The sequence below is a fragment of the Athene noctua genome, chromosome 27, assembly GCF_965140245.1.
Source record: "Athene noctua chromosome 27, bAthNoc1.hap1.1, whole genome shotgun sequence".
Classification (NCBI taxonomy): Eukaryota; Metazoa; Chordata; class Aves; order Strigiformes; family Strigidae; genus Athene; species Athene noctua.
In genome coordinates, this window is record NC_134063.1 from 3728645 (window position 1) to 3743144 (window position 14500).

Here is a 14500-nt window from a genome sequence, read left to right on the forward strand (position 1 = left end):
TGTGCAGGATGATGCCAGGAGAAATGCCAAAAACTCTCCCAGCTTGGGTGCCATACCGGTTCCACTTGCAACTTCCATTCCTTGCTGCAGCCCAGTGCTTCTGCTGATGGAGATTTCTGGCTGCCTCCTACTGCTCATTTGCTCCGGGATGTGGATTTATAATTTCATTGCAGGCACAAGCATCTCAGGCTTTCCCATTTGAGTTTCATCCCCAGCTTCATCCCTGGATCTGCAGTTAAAACCGGGAGATTTACATGGGTGTGAATGAATGAATTCTGTTTTAAACAATAACAATTTATCTGCTTAATAAAAGATGAAAAATTCAAGCATAAGAAAAGCAAACGGTTTAGTAGGAGATGTATTTTTAAGAGGCCGGCGTGGGGGGGAGGACGTGCCAGAGCCATCCACGTTTCCTTTCAGTTCCCCAGGATGAAAAGGTGATTCTGGCTAATTTGAACCTAGTCATTAAGCTGCTGTTTCAAAAACACAGAGTCAATTAAACAGTATCCCCCCCAACCTCGCTCCACAGGCCTGCCTTGTTATTAATCAAGGGACAGGGGGAATTGCTTCATCCATACGGCTCATGCTCCTGTCGCTGGGAGCCAAGTGCTAATCTGATTTTGTCTGATGAAAGACGCTTTCCTGCCTGCTGGCCGGGGTTAGAGTTCATTGTGGGGGGGAAGGGGTAGAGGGCTGGCAATGCGGCGGGTGAGCTGGGGGAGCCCAGGTCAGAGTGAGCCACCTCATCCTTGGCTCCTCCACAAGCCTCTCACCAGAAAAACAAGTAATTTATGTCTCACCATGTCCCCTTCATTCCATTATTTTACTGTGGGGGAAATCAAGGCACAGACAAGTGATTTGCCCAGGATAAGGGAAAAGGTGGGTAGTGACCAAAGCCTGTGGCATGGGTTTTAACTCAGTCCTGCTCCCCCTCCGGGTGTGCCCTGGTTGCCACCTCCTACCGTTACCTTTGATGCTCCTTTAGCATCACTTTGGCTTTAACAGGACAAAGATGTGGAGGAAGGGCACCAGGCTGGAGCCCCACACTGGAGAAGCAGAGTGACATGAAGTCCCTACATCTTGCTCTGCAATTAATTCCAAGTGAGTTGATTATGAGTATTAATCAAAAAGGACCTTACTCCAAGAGACTGGGGACAGATTGGGCCAGCGGCCCCCTCTCCTCTGTGCACCCAGCGCCTGCTCCCTGCCAGGGGCTGTGACCTTTGGGGTGCTGAGATGGGACCTGGTCCTCTCCTTAGGTCCCCCCGACTTTACCCCCCTGTGTCACCCCTGTCCCAAGAGCCTTGCCCGAATATTTCCCCCTCCCAAATGAGGATGGGGACCCATAAACCACATTAGTCCAAACTGCCTCTTGCTCAGCATCAGGATTGGGGATGGAGTGAGGCCACCTGGGTCACAGCTGTACCCTGTGAATGGAGGGAAGTGCATGTGTCACCTCCTTCCACTGAGGTGTCCCTGTCGCCAGCCTGGGGATAAAAGCACAGACATGGCAGAGCCCTAGGGCTGTTGGCGTGCAATGCTTTGGGGAGGGTCTCTGCCTTTGGAGACGCTGTTCTGAGTGCACCAGTGCTGGGAGCATCTTGACAAGTTTTACTGCTTTCTGGGGCATTTTCACACAGACTCAGCAAAATGATTTGGAAAAAAAAAAAAAAGTGAGAGAGAAATAAAAAAATCACAGCTGCTCTGGCACACGCTCAAAATCCCTGAGTTTTTGGCTGAAACGTGCCAAGGAAAAAAAAAAATCCAGTCAACAGAGAGGTAAACTCCCTTTTGCCCCCACTTTGCCCTCTCATGGTGGGGCACCGGAGCTTTCCCAGCTGAACCCAGGGGCCAGGGCGATCCGGGCCTGTCGGGGGTCTGTGCCAGCTGCTGGACACGCTGGTCCCCTGCCAGCTCACATGCAGCACTCCAGCACTGCCAGCTCCGGTGACAGCCAGTGATTTTTTTTCCCCCCCTAAAGATGCAGCAGTGGAAGCCACGTGATGACTACAGACTCTTGGTGGTCATTAATTTTGACTAATGGAAACCTCGATTAACTCCTAGAAGGAGCCAGCCAATGGCTCACAATCCACACAGTGGATCCAGAGGGAGCCAGTGTTTGACCCTGCAGAAATGGGGCGGCTGGGGAGCTCACCGAGCTCACCCTTTGGCGCTGGACTGATGCTGTCAGGGCTGGGGGATGCCAGGGAGTCCTCGCTTGGCAGGGTACCATCCTCAGGGCATGGCTGGAGGGCAGCCCAGACCCCCCCTACCCCCAGATGCCCCTGCACCGGAGCCAGCCGAATCACAGGGACTGGGGACAGCACCGGCCCCACGACTCATCCCCCGGGGTGGCCACTGCTGGAGCTGAGCCCTGTCCTGGGACATGCGATGGTGCCTCTTTCCTGGGTGCCTGAGAGCTCCTGGGGCACACGGAGGGGGTTATAGTCCCCCACTCCAGGTGCTGGATGGAGTCTTTGGAGGGACCCAATCACGAGTGGAGAGTGACACCGCATGGCCGGCGGCAGCAAGGCCCTGAGTGCCCCGGGGACACCACCCCATGTTGTCCCCTCCTCCGGCTGGGGGGGCAGGAGGAGCCCCCTCCATCCGCAGGTTCCCAGCCTGGCGTCACCCCCTCCCAGGGACTTGCCAGGGCGGGACCCCGCACTGCCAGGCTGTCCCATGGGCTGGCTCTAGTTGGGTCCCCCCCCACTGGCACCCCAAAATGCAGCCTCCCCTACCCGTGTCCCTCCAGCATGCGGACGGAGGGGCACGGCCTCTGCCCCCACGCCGGGGGTTTGCAGAGCTCAGGACAGGGTCGCTGCCCCACCGCAAGCGCCTGCGTGACCTCTGCAGGGAGCTGGCGTTGTTCCCCCTACAAAGCCCGTTTCCTCCAGCTCGCTCTGCCCTGACCCTGATGTTTCTGTGTCTGCGGTTTTGATCTGCTTCAGAGCATGAACCCCTGAGGGAAGACATCTCACCCTTGTATTTACCTATAAAGCACCGGACATACGTTCCTGCTCTGCAAACACAGCCTGAGCCGATGACTAATCCTAGTTATTTTTAATAAATATTTGGTAACTACAGTGAAAGTTTCTTGGGCCAAACACCTGCTGTTCTGAGCTGTCCCCAGCAGAAACACTATCAGGCGAAAGGTTTTAATCCGAGTAGAAAGGAGAGGGACCTTTTCCCCCTTCCGACTGCCAGGGCTTCGAGTGACAGCTGAGAGGAGATGGTGGGAGCTGGGGCTTGGCTCCTCTCCCGCCCTGGCTCCCAGCTGCCATCAACAACCCCCAAGTGAGTCCTTTTGCCATGTCTGGGTCAAGGTGTCCCTTCTGGCAGTGAAGTCAGCCCAAGGTGACAAGCTCCCACAGAAGGAGGATTTCCCCCAATCTCTTTTTTAAGGTCCGTGGCTCAGTTTTGCAGAGCCACTGGACACCAGTTGGCTCCATCAGGAGATTCCTCAGGTGGTTGCACGCACAACAGCCCTCAAAACCTGCCCAGTGATCTCCGGTTCCCCAGCACAGGCTGCGTTTCTCCTGCTGCCACCCAGCATGATGCTTGTGGTGGGGCTTAGCCTGCCCCGGGGTCCCCGTTGCAAGGGCATCACTTCTGCAGCTGCTTTGCTGGGGGGAAGGAGTTGGTTGCACAGCACCCAGCTCCCAACACCTGATGTGCTCACGGAGCTGAGCGCTCCTAGCATGGAAACACGCGCGCTCCGAGTGCTCCCTGCTCACCTTCAGGGGCTGCTCGCCCCCAGAACTCGCCTCTTGGCCCCACTGTAACCAGCAGCTGAGTGCAGAGCCCACAGCCGATGATTTATTCCCCTTGGCAGGTGGGGCCAGCACTGCCCAGCTCATTTTCTCACCCTGGCAGCTGGGGTGTTTCTGTTTGCCCTGCTAATCCAGGAAGGTGCTCCAGGTACCGGGAAGCATTAACAGAGGAGTCACTGCCAGCGGGTGTGCCCTGGTTTCTCCTTCCCTTTGTGATCCTCAGCTCCAGAGTGGGGTTTTCCACTGCTGCCCAGCCCAGCCCAGCCAGGCAGGATTGTGGAGCCATCTGTGTCACCCAGCGTCCCCAGCCTGGTGTGGTGGGGGCAATGCAGTGACACTGTGGGGTTCAGGGTGTCCCTGGGGTGGGGAAGCCTGAGCAACTGCCTTGTGTGGGGATTCCCACTCAACCAAAAGCAGTGGGGAGCAGGAAATTTCAGGCTTTAAATCCATCTCTGAGTGGAGCTGCCCACAGTGTCAGTGCATCCCTAGGCTGCCTGTGGCTCAGGGCTTTTGGGGAGACGGTGGCTGGGCTGTGGGGCGAGGGCAGGCAGCGAGCCAGGCACGGCTGCTGCAAATGCTTCCCCCAACCCACCTGGCTCTGACAACAAACCCGAACTGCACATTTCTATAGCACTGGGGCCCTCAGGGGTCCCCCAAGGGCTGGGCACACATGGAAGTCAGCACTGTAGTCACTCTGCACCAGAGTGAACAGGCAGCACATGTCCCTTTCTGTGGAGCTTCTGCTCTGGTCTGTGCAGGCTGGCTGAGCCACCTGGGACTTGGCCCATGAGTGGGTGCAGGACAGGGTGGAGGGAATCTGGCAGCAACGATGCAACCACTGCCAGCAGAACTGGCCGAGATGTGAGCTGAGATGTGCTTGGGCACCATCGCGGGGCAGCGTGGCTGTTTTGATGCAAATGGGCAGGAGAAGGGGTGATGAACAGCACCAGCACAGCAGCTTTTTGCCAGATGCTGCCTGTTTCATCTCTTTGTGTGACACAGGTGGCTGTTGGAAGGGTCCAAGGTCACCTCTCCATCCCCGAACAAGTACAGGGGTTCATGCTGGAGCTGTGCCCGGCGGGATCCCAGCGCTCCCCTTCACTGGAGAGCTGGGGGCGGCTGCTCCGCTGCCTGCTTGCTCCCTCCCCGCTAGGAAATTGCTCCTGATGAAATTCAGCCCACATTTCCCTTCACTCAGCTGCGTCGTGTGAAACGCGCTCCCCGCCCCCGTCTCCCTCGCCCTCCCTCCGCGCGCGCCTCCTGCCTGCCTTTATCTGAGAGTGGCATCGAATCCCTCCCGGCAGCTTCAAGCTCATTTTCAAATATCATTAGAGCTGCTTTGCAGGCGATTAGGATTCCAGGCACTGCAGAGCCGTGGATGGCAAACACGCCATTTGCACCCGCTAGACAGAAACCATCCCCAGTGCCTTCTCTGCCCCATGCCCCTGCGACCCTGATGTCTGTCTTCATGCTTAATGCAGATAGACCAGGTTCTCCTCTCCTTAATTCATCAGCTCAAGCCATGGTTGTGTCTGCTCACAGCTCTGGGAGCTGCTGGTTCCCAGTTGAAGATGGGGCCGTTACACGAGTCGCGACAGTCTTGTCCCCAGCCAGTCTGAGCAGAATTGCACGAGTGGAGCACATAGCACGAGGGTAATAAAACCCCCAAAGTCATGCCTGTCTCCGCTGCAGGATGGCCCTCACCAGCTTCTCGCACAGGGATGCTGCGGGTACTCAACGTGCCGGCTGAACTCAGGCGCTGGCAGGGCAGGCAGGAGGGAGCTCACTGCCCGGACTGGGGACCCAGGTGGCTGCTGGAGCCATCGGCCAGGAGACGCCCTCCTCATCCATCTCTAACAGCTCAATTAGGCAGCGTTTCTGATCCACCGGTCACTCTGCAAGACACTGTATTGGGAGAAAAGCTGCAAGTTGGTGTAAATTGCCCAGGGACACGGCCCCAGCCACCGCCGGGCTTGTTTGGAAGGAACTTAACTCAAAGCACCAAACACGGAGAGGAGACCACCCACACCCCAGCTCGGCTCAGTGACCCCCCTCTCCCAGCAGGCAGCTGCCCGGCCCCTCTCCTGCTCTGCTGTGGGCAGTGGTAGCTGGCAGGTGACAGTGGTGACAACGCGCTTCTCTGTCTCTTTTCTTATTGAAGGCTTCCACGGTTTTCTTCGCTCTGCTGTGCCCTGTCTCCACTCGCCCAGAGGGATGTGCCCTTCTCAGTCCCTTTCATGGTTCAGGGTCATGCTGAGGTGAGGTGCTAATCCTCAGCGATTTTCTCCATCTCCCCTGTCCTCACATGTACCACATCCAGAATATGAACTCGAACAGCGAGGGACGAAACTCCCCCAGTCCTCATCTTTCACTGCTCTGCTGAGTCCAGCACACGGGGTCCTGCTTTTTTTGGCTGCCTACTTTTGCTCCACATCCTCCGAGTGGGATGGGAGCCGTTATGTTGAAAGACATGACAAATTAGGCTGGTATGCAGCGATGATAGAGCTGATTCATAAACCAGGTGGGTCTACAAGGTCTAATTTGGGATGGAAGATAGCTGATGAATTCTTTAATAACCAGGAAGACTTGGGAAACTAACTTTTCTTTGACAAGCACATCATTACACAGCAGCTCAATGCTCACCTTCTGCAGGACACAGAGGCTGTCATGGTTAGGAAACAGGTTTTAAAGAGGAAATGTTTTAATAGGAAACCGCTTAAAATTTGCCAGGAGGATCATCCCCATCTAGGTGTTGGTCTCCAGGCCACTGGCCAACACCAGTTTGAAGACTGCAGTTTCTCCCCGGGGGAATCCAGCTGTTTCCAGCTGATGAGAATCAGTTCTGGCCCACACATGCAGCTCTGCAGCACCGGCTGCGTTCCACCTCCCAGAACAACCCTCCTCCCTCCTGCCCGCCGCGGGGCCCAGGGGCAGGCGTCAGGGTGCTCTGGCTGCCCTGATGCTGAGCGATGCTTCGGGGCTGAACACGGCTGTGGGGCTTGAAGCAACTTCTCCAGCTTGACACTGTGGGAATTGGCTTCGCTGCTAAAGGCTGAGCACAGCCAGGCCGGTGATTACAGCACCGCTGGCAGCCCCGGCCGGGCACGAGGGGAAAGACTCTCCTTCAGCTGTTGATAACTCAGTGCTGGGGTCTGTGCAATCGGGGCTGCTCTCACGCACCTGCTGGGGCTCCTGGGGGGGGCTGCGGGGTGGGGGACCAGCATGCAGGGAGGCTGCGGGAGCGTTTTGGGGAGCGTCAGTGCTAGAGGTAAGAACTGGCACTGCACCTGGCACCCGGCCAGTGTTATTAGTGTCTCATTTTGGCAGGCAACAAATCCTCCCACACCCTCGATGGAAGGAAAAGCTGTTTGGAAACAAGACCTCTACCTGGCACACGGATCCAGAGACGTTCGTCACCCCACGCCTCCCTGCCCAAAGACGTCTCGCCCTGCAGCACCCAACTCCCTGCACACTGTGCCGTGGCATCGGCAGGAGCAGGACAGCTGTATCCAAGGGACTACAGTCCCACCGTGACTACCCCCACCATCCTGTCCCCCTTCCCTGCTCGTCATGGCAGTGACAGCTCTCTGCATCTTGCAGCACTTAATATGCGAGAAGGGGTGAAGATCGCTGCACCCTGCCTCGCACGATGAATTATTAATCCAGCATTAGGTGAGCCGGACTGCTAAATCTTCCCCACCAGCCAACCCTGGCTGTCCCTCAGCATGCAGGGACAGTGGAGCCAGGTTGTTCAGGCCCTGCTGGGGGAACTGGCCAGAGATGGAGTGACTCGGGCCAAGTGTGGTCCGGCCTGTCCGTGTCCCTTCCCCTGCGCCACCACTGAGTCGCAGGGAATTCAGGGTTGCCCTGGCCCCTCACCCAGTGACTGTCTTCTCTGCTCTGTGCCAGGGTAAATCCTAGGACAAACCTTGGGGCCTTCCTGCCATGTGCTGGGGCTCCTGGGAAAGATCTGAGTGCAGGGCAGGGGTGCTGCGAGAGGAGGGGGTGCTCCCAGGGGTGCAGCAACGCATGGGTGCTCGAGACTGCTCAGGGAGCGCATTGCAGTGACCGGGGCCATTGCACGGAGTAGGGAGCACATGGGTCCTGAGCTCAGCTCCCAGATGGGGGCAGCTGTGTGGAGCAGGTACAAATGTCAGGGCTGCCTGGGGTGATTTAGGAAGGGAGGGACTGGCTCAGCTGATCCTTCACTCAGAAAGACCCAGGTGCAAAGATGCTGATGCTGGAGCCATGTATCAGGGGCCACCACACACACCTGGGGGGCTGTCAAGGGACAAGCTTTGTGGGGAGCAGCATCCCTGCTCGGATCACACCAGCCTGAGGGACACATCCAGGTCAGCCCGTGGCTGGTGATGCTGAGCCCCCACCTCCAGGCTCTACTCTGCTGCGGTGGGTCCCCGTGGGCAACAGCACCTTGCTCAGCCCCCTCGCGTCCCAGAACGAATCTCACAGAAGCTTCTTCCAGTCAAGTCCCTGCTTTTGCTGGAAGCCCCCAGACATACCTCAGTGGTGTAAATGAGAGGAAGAGAGCAGGATGAACCAGGAGCAGAGGTGCATTACAGCTTAAGCAAACACTTAAGGAGCCATTGCCTTATTGCTCTCCACGTCTGACAAAAAACTACTAAAGCTTTATTAAACTTTAGGAGTAACAATAATCCATCACACCGCTGCTGTCATTAATCCTTGGTAATTGTTTCTATAATTAAAAGCCCCATTGTGTCTTGTCTCTCTAATATGATTTATCGGATAGGGAGCACTCTTGCATGAATGATGCATGGCTGTTGGGAGGACACCTGCCTTGGGGCTGCTTGCGTTTAAGAGGAACGCATGGTGCCTGCCTTCAGCACCTGCTGTTCCCTCACCGTCCCCATCCCTCGTGTGCCCCTCAAGCTATTCAACCCTGGGATGAAATCCCTGTCCTTGAGACACCCCTTTGTTGCCTGGACATCAGGAACTGGGTTGTTTCGATCCTCTACACAAAGCTCCTGGCCTCTGATCCACAAGTGAGCTACAGCCAAGGACAAAACTAGCTCATGAGCAAAAACAGCAAAAGAGAAGCCACCTACTTCCTCGGAAGCGTGGGAGGGCTGGGTTTTGTGTCAGCAGATCGCGCTCCTGCCTCTGATGTGAGCGCAGTGAAAACCTAAAGCAAGGTGGGAGGACCTACTCCTCGCTGGTGCTGAACTAGGTGGTCTTTAGATTCCTTCTCTCTCTTAGAGACCCTGGAGCCAGTGGGGGCACTGGCTGGAACGTGCAAAAGGTGCAATCCAGGGCGGTTCCTCGGTTGCACAGGGCTGTTTTGGGCATGAAGTTTCCTTTGCTGTAGACTTCTCCTGAGAAAGTATTTTTGATGATAAAGCCAGGAGCTGCTAAGAAGGCTGAAAGAGTCATCGAGGTCCCAGCAGACTGCCCACCTCCTATGTGCTCTTCAAGAATGCCAGCCTGAGGCAGATGCCTGGAGCCCCTGAGAATACTGATTGCAGAGTGGGGCACAACAGCCAGGGTGAGATGAGAAGAGCAGAAAGTCTCCTGGGGACAGAGCAGCCTCGCCTGCCTCTTCCCATTGCAGATTTACAGGCACCATGCCCAGATCTCCCCTCCCCAGTGTCACGTCCCACGTTCATGGGGGAGCTGAGACATGGGGACACGTCAGGAGGACGAGTCACCTGCTGCGGGCAGAGAAGCACCGGCAGCTACTGCTGGGGTCCCTGAGGAGAAGGGGGTGTCAGATCAAGGAGGGGATGGGTGGTGATCTATGTCTCAGCCCTCTTGGTGCCCCGAACTGAAGCCGCAGGTGCCTCTTTCCATGCAGACAGATCCAGGACACTCTGGCCAAGAAACTCAGCACAATCCTTGGCCCCTTGGGCTCCTCTGCACCCCATGCCCAGAGCTACCTCTAGAGCACGGGCACCAGGAGACCACACGCAAGTGCCAGCAGATCAGCTCTCTGGCAAGGACCTCATCCTTCCTTACCTCTATGGGCTTGGGATGGGAGTTGTCCTTGGCTCTCAGCCTTCCCTGTTGCCTCCCGTTTTTTAAAAGCTAATATCTTGCAGCATCTTAAGTGAAATATAAATAAGTACAGTGAGTTTTGGAGAGTGCACGGATGAAGCTAATCGGACCTGAAAATTACTCTGCTTTCTTGTGTGAGTCACAAACCTAATGTATGTGCATATTAATGCTCGCAGCACGGTCTCATTCTCATCTTTGTTTTCAAGAGCTTTCACTGGGGGTTTAGCTAGAAAGACACACACCACAGCTGCCGCAGGAAAGGCGCAGCTCATTTTCCAGCTCAGCTGAACATGGCCATTAGCATGGGGGGGTCTGACCTGCTGGATCTCACAACTTTTCCATCACTTTCCTCACAGTGTGACACACAATAAGTCTCTGGGCCTCAGCTCTCCATCTCCCAGCTGGACATCAGCCCAGTCATGGCATCCAGTATAGCACTGGTTTCTCCATGCCACCCAACTGTGACCAACAGCTTGGCTCCCGTTCAAGAGACTGCAACAAGCGCAGCAGCACAAATATTGGCTCAAGGCCTTTGGAAAACTTCAACATTCAGAGTACACACGAGCCAAAAATATCTGGCCTGGAAACTGTGCACCTCTGAGGTGATGGCTCCATTTCCAGCAGTGTCAGCAATGGCCAGGAATGCTCTGCTGCTGGTGTGATCATCTGCTCCCAGTTACACACTTGGATGCAGCCAACAAGGGGACTGTGTGCCCAGTTTAGGGCTAAACCACTCTTTAGTTGGTCCAAGGCATCCTTGGACTCTCAGATGCAGAAAAAGCACCAGGAGCGATGATCAGCCCTGATGGAAAGCCATGGCTGGCAACTCAAGGCAGCCTGGCTAGGTCTCACCATGCACATCCCCGAGTGAAGCAGAGCCTGCCCCTCGCCCTACCCCCAAACCCCTGCATGCAGCTGGGACCACCCCATCTCCTCAGAAAAGGTACAAATTTATTCCCCAGTCACCCAGAACCAGGCGCTTTATGACGATGCCCAGGGCTCTATGAGGTGAGCAGATACGGGGACAGTTGTTTCTCTCCTGTCTATGCAGACATGCAGTTGCAAAACCAGCTGTAAAACCTGCTGGTGTTAGGGCAGTTATAGCACTTGGACTGTGTGCATCACAAAGGAGAGCCAGATCCTCAGCACAAGCCCTTGGCACTGTACCGAGCTCCCCAGGGACACATCAAAGTCTCCCTCATTCCTGCCGCTGTCACAGCACGAAGATAAAGCCGGGATTATCGCTGCAAGCTGCCAGGAGTTGCAGGCAGGATTCTCATGGGGATGACAGCACCAAGTAGGCATCTGCTTGCACTTCTGAGGGTTTGTCTCCTGTAGAGGTGGTGGGAGCCTGAGCAGGACAGGCAGGAGTGCAGGCAGAGGGAACCCCCAAATTACCCCTCTGCCCGGGAGGAAGGAGGCTGCCAGAGCAGGAGGGCTCCTGATGCTGTTTGGGAAGTGCAGTACCAGCTGCCTGCTCCTCCCGCTGGCAGGGATGCTGGTTTTGCTGGAGTAGAGCTGGAACCATGCCAGGCACAGCACCACAGCCCAGCACCTCCAGGGGCTCACAAGCTCATGCTTTGCTTTTCACTCAGCGGGGTCCCTTCGAGAGCAGTCACGCACAGAAGCTGTTTCTGGGCTGGAAGAAGCAGGGGATTGGGTTCAGGTGGTGCTCAGTGCCTGCCCCTCACTGCTGGAGTTTTTGTTTGTTTGGGAGAGAACCTTGGCTGATAAGTACCAGTTTGAGGACCAGGAGGCTGAACAGGAAAGAGAAGTCTGATGAGAAATGCTGTGCATGTTTTCCCAAAATAGAGGAAAGTTTTTGTAGCAAAAATTATGACCCATAAAGATGATTTTGCTGGAAATGAATGTTTAGAGTCCCTGGCAGTTGTAGACATGTGACAGAAAAGGAATGCCTCCTGTAATTTTAAAAATTACATTTAAGCTCATTATTTCCAGCGTGCCAGGGCAGAGGAGCTGCAGCCGAGCACATTCCCCCCTCTGCAGCCCCCAGGCGCACGAGGAACCCAGCAGTCGCCCCTAAAGGATGAACAGGAACAATTTTCCTCTGCTCTTTGTAGGAAAGAGCAAAATGCTCCTTCCAGCCCTGGAGCAAGGTTGGAAAAGGGTCTCTGACCCTCTCGATTACCAGCTCTGAACATCTGACAGCGATGGCATTTGTTATGAAACTGCTCCGCGGGAGGCAATTGCCACTCTGCCCATCAGCTCTGTTACCGACGGCTCACCCCTCTGCCAAGCGCAGCCTGGCAAATCCATTTCTCCATCCTAATTAGGCTCTGTCCAGGGCGCAGAGCCAGAAGCCCGAGGAGGAGAGGATGCTAACGAGCATCAGCCCCAGGGGAGCACTCGTCACCCCCTTTCCCTGCCTGTCCAGGCCACAGGGCTGATCCTGCACCACCCCAGTCCCTCACGCTGCCAGTGACAGGCCTAGGGTAACCCTCCCATGGCTCCTAATTGGATTTGCTCATGCTAATTAAGATCATTTTTGCCTCAATTAAGCCATTTTTTATCCCCCACACAACTTGTCATAGGTCCAGCACAGAGCCCTTTGCAGGCTGCTCGGTCCACATCCTCTGGGGACCTTGACCATCAGGTCACCTTCACTTACCCCTCCAGGCTCCCTCTTGGGCCGTGCTTGTTTCTTCATCTCCCTACCACTGCATTAACCCTTCAATTTATCTGCCTCTCCCCATTCCCCCTCCTTCCCATCCTCCTCTCTCACAGCACCTGCCTTGCTCTTCGGTGGCCCTTGCTGAGGAGATGGGACTGGCTCTTGTGTCACCCACAAACCCACCGAGATTAAATGGACCCTGGGGCTGGGGAAGGTGCAGACTGAATGGTTCCCACCATCCCAACCCCTCTGGTCTGCAGGAAGAAGCAGGGAAATGTGGTCTGAGAAAGCAGCAACTGGACATTTCCGGGGTGTGCAAAGGGAACCTGCTCCTCAGTACAACCCTCCAGTATAGCTCAGCACCCTGCTTCTCACCATGGCCACCCCCTCTGCCCAGCTCCTGGGCACCAGGGGCCCAAGCACAGCAGAGTCTCAGCTGGGCACATCTCACTTTCCTTCTCAGGCCTTCTCCCAGAACAGAGGATGCTGAGGAGGACTCAGTCTATCTCCATCTGACTGGAGTTCAATAACCTGCTCCTCACATCATCCAGCCCCAAACTGAGCTGGGCTGCAGCCACCCTGAGTGGCCTGGGGGCAGGTCCCTGTGATTTGCTGGCCCACATTGGGGGAAAAAAAACAGGCAAAAAAGCCACAAACCAGGATAGGGAAGAATAAGGACAATGGAGAGAAAGGGAAGATGCTTAAAAGTGTTTTGCAGATTCTTGTCTTTAAGTAGAAGGACAGACTCTCCCATCCCTCCTATGCCCTGCCCTCAGTCCTCCCGCTCCACACAGAAGTAAAGAAGGGCCAAAGTCCTCAACAAGCATCAGGCTGCGTAATATCACATCCCAGCAAACAAGCTGGCTGCAGCACCTCTGAACCCCCCCAACAGCCTTTTAGACACAAACATTTATTTCTGGGCTGTATAAGCCTTATCCTACCACAACTAGATGAAGCCCATGCGTGAGCAGGTATTTTGGGCAGCTCCCGCAGCCCTGCAGAGCCCGTTACCCCCCAGGAGTGGTGACACCCGTCAGGCCACCAGCAGCCACCACCATGTTCAGGCACATCCCAGGCAATCGGCCACCTCTCTCCCTCCTTTCTACCCTGACTCACTGACAATACAAACATGCACCAACTACTTACTTGGGCTGGACTCAAGGTGGTGACCTTGGGATAAAGCAGCTCTGCAGCTAGTTCTTACTCCACCAAGCCATTTACTTCCTCCATGCTCATATGAGGAGGTCTCTTCTTAAATCAGAGCAGCTTTGGGCATACCCCTCGTTGCAGACAGGTGTGCTCAGAATTAATTTCTAGGTAAGCTCAGAGTCAGATTTAGCGCTAGTTGTTTCCTCACTACATTTTAAGGCATAATCACTCTGCAGCTTGGCACTCAGGCAACGAACAAAGCCTCCTCTTTATCTCCACATCCAGTGCTACTAAAGCTCAGGAGCAAGCAGGAAAATCCTGCACATATTTCAGAATAAGCCCTTACCTATCTGCATGCCACTAAAGGATGTTTTATTAATCTCTGCTTTGAAAATGCTGGCTGCAGAGAATGGGAGAGCTATCAAACACAAACAAGGAGCAACTGAATTAATGCAGAACCCAATATAATATCCAGGAGTTGCAATATCAGCTCCTTTACCAATCTTAAGAAAAAAATCTTGCTATTATTCAGCCGTAATGAAGCCAGTGCTATTGTGGCTGCAGATAATGCCAGAGGCATACCTGCATTTAAAGAGACACTGCCACATGAATGGATGTTGAGCAGTTTTATGACTACTTGAGCTTCCTGACTCAGGACTCTTCTGCACGTTGATGGTGCACAAAAAACCTGATCTAATCTAGGAGAAAAATGGCTCTGCCCAGTCCAAGGCATGCCGCATTGAAGCAGAGGTACAAGGAGCCAGTGCCAGGTCTCTGGACAGATCTGTATGGCAAAAGCCAGCTTTAGAGTACCGGGGGGGCTTTAAGGGCTGCAGCTCGAGGAGAGGTGTCCTGAGCCAGCCACTAAAGTTCAAGCGTTTCTTCCTTTAGACAGTTCACTGCTGGCCAGAGCAGC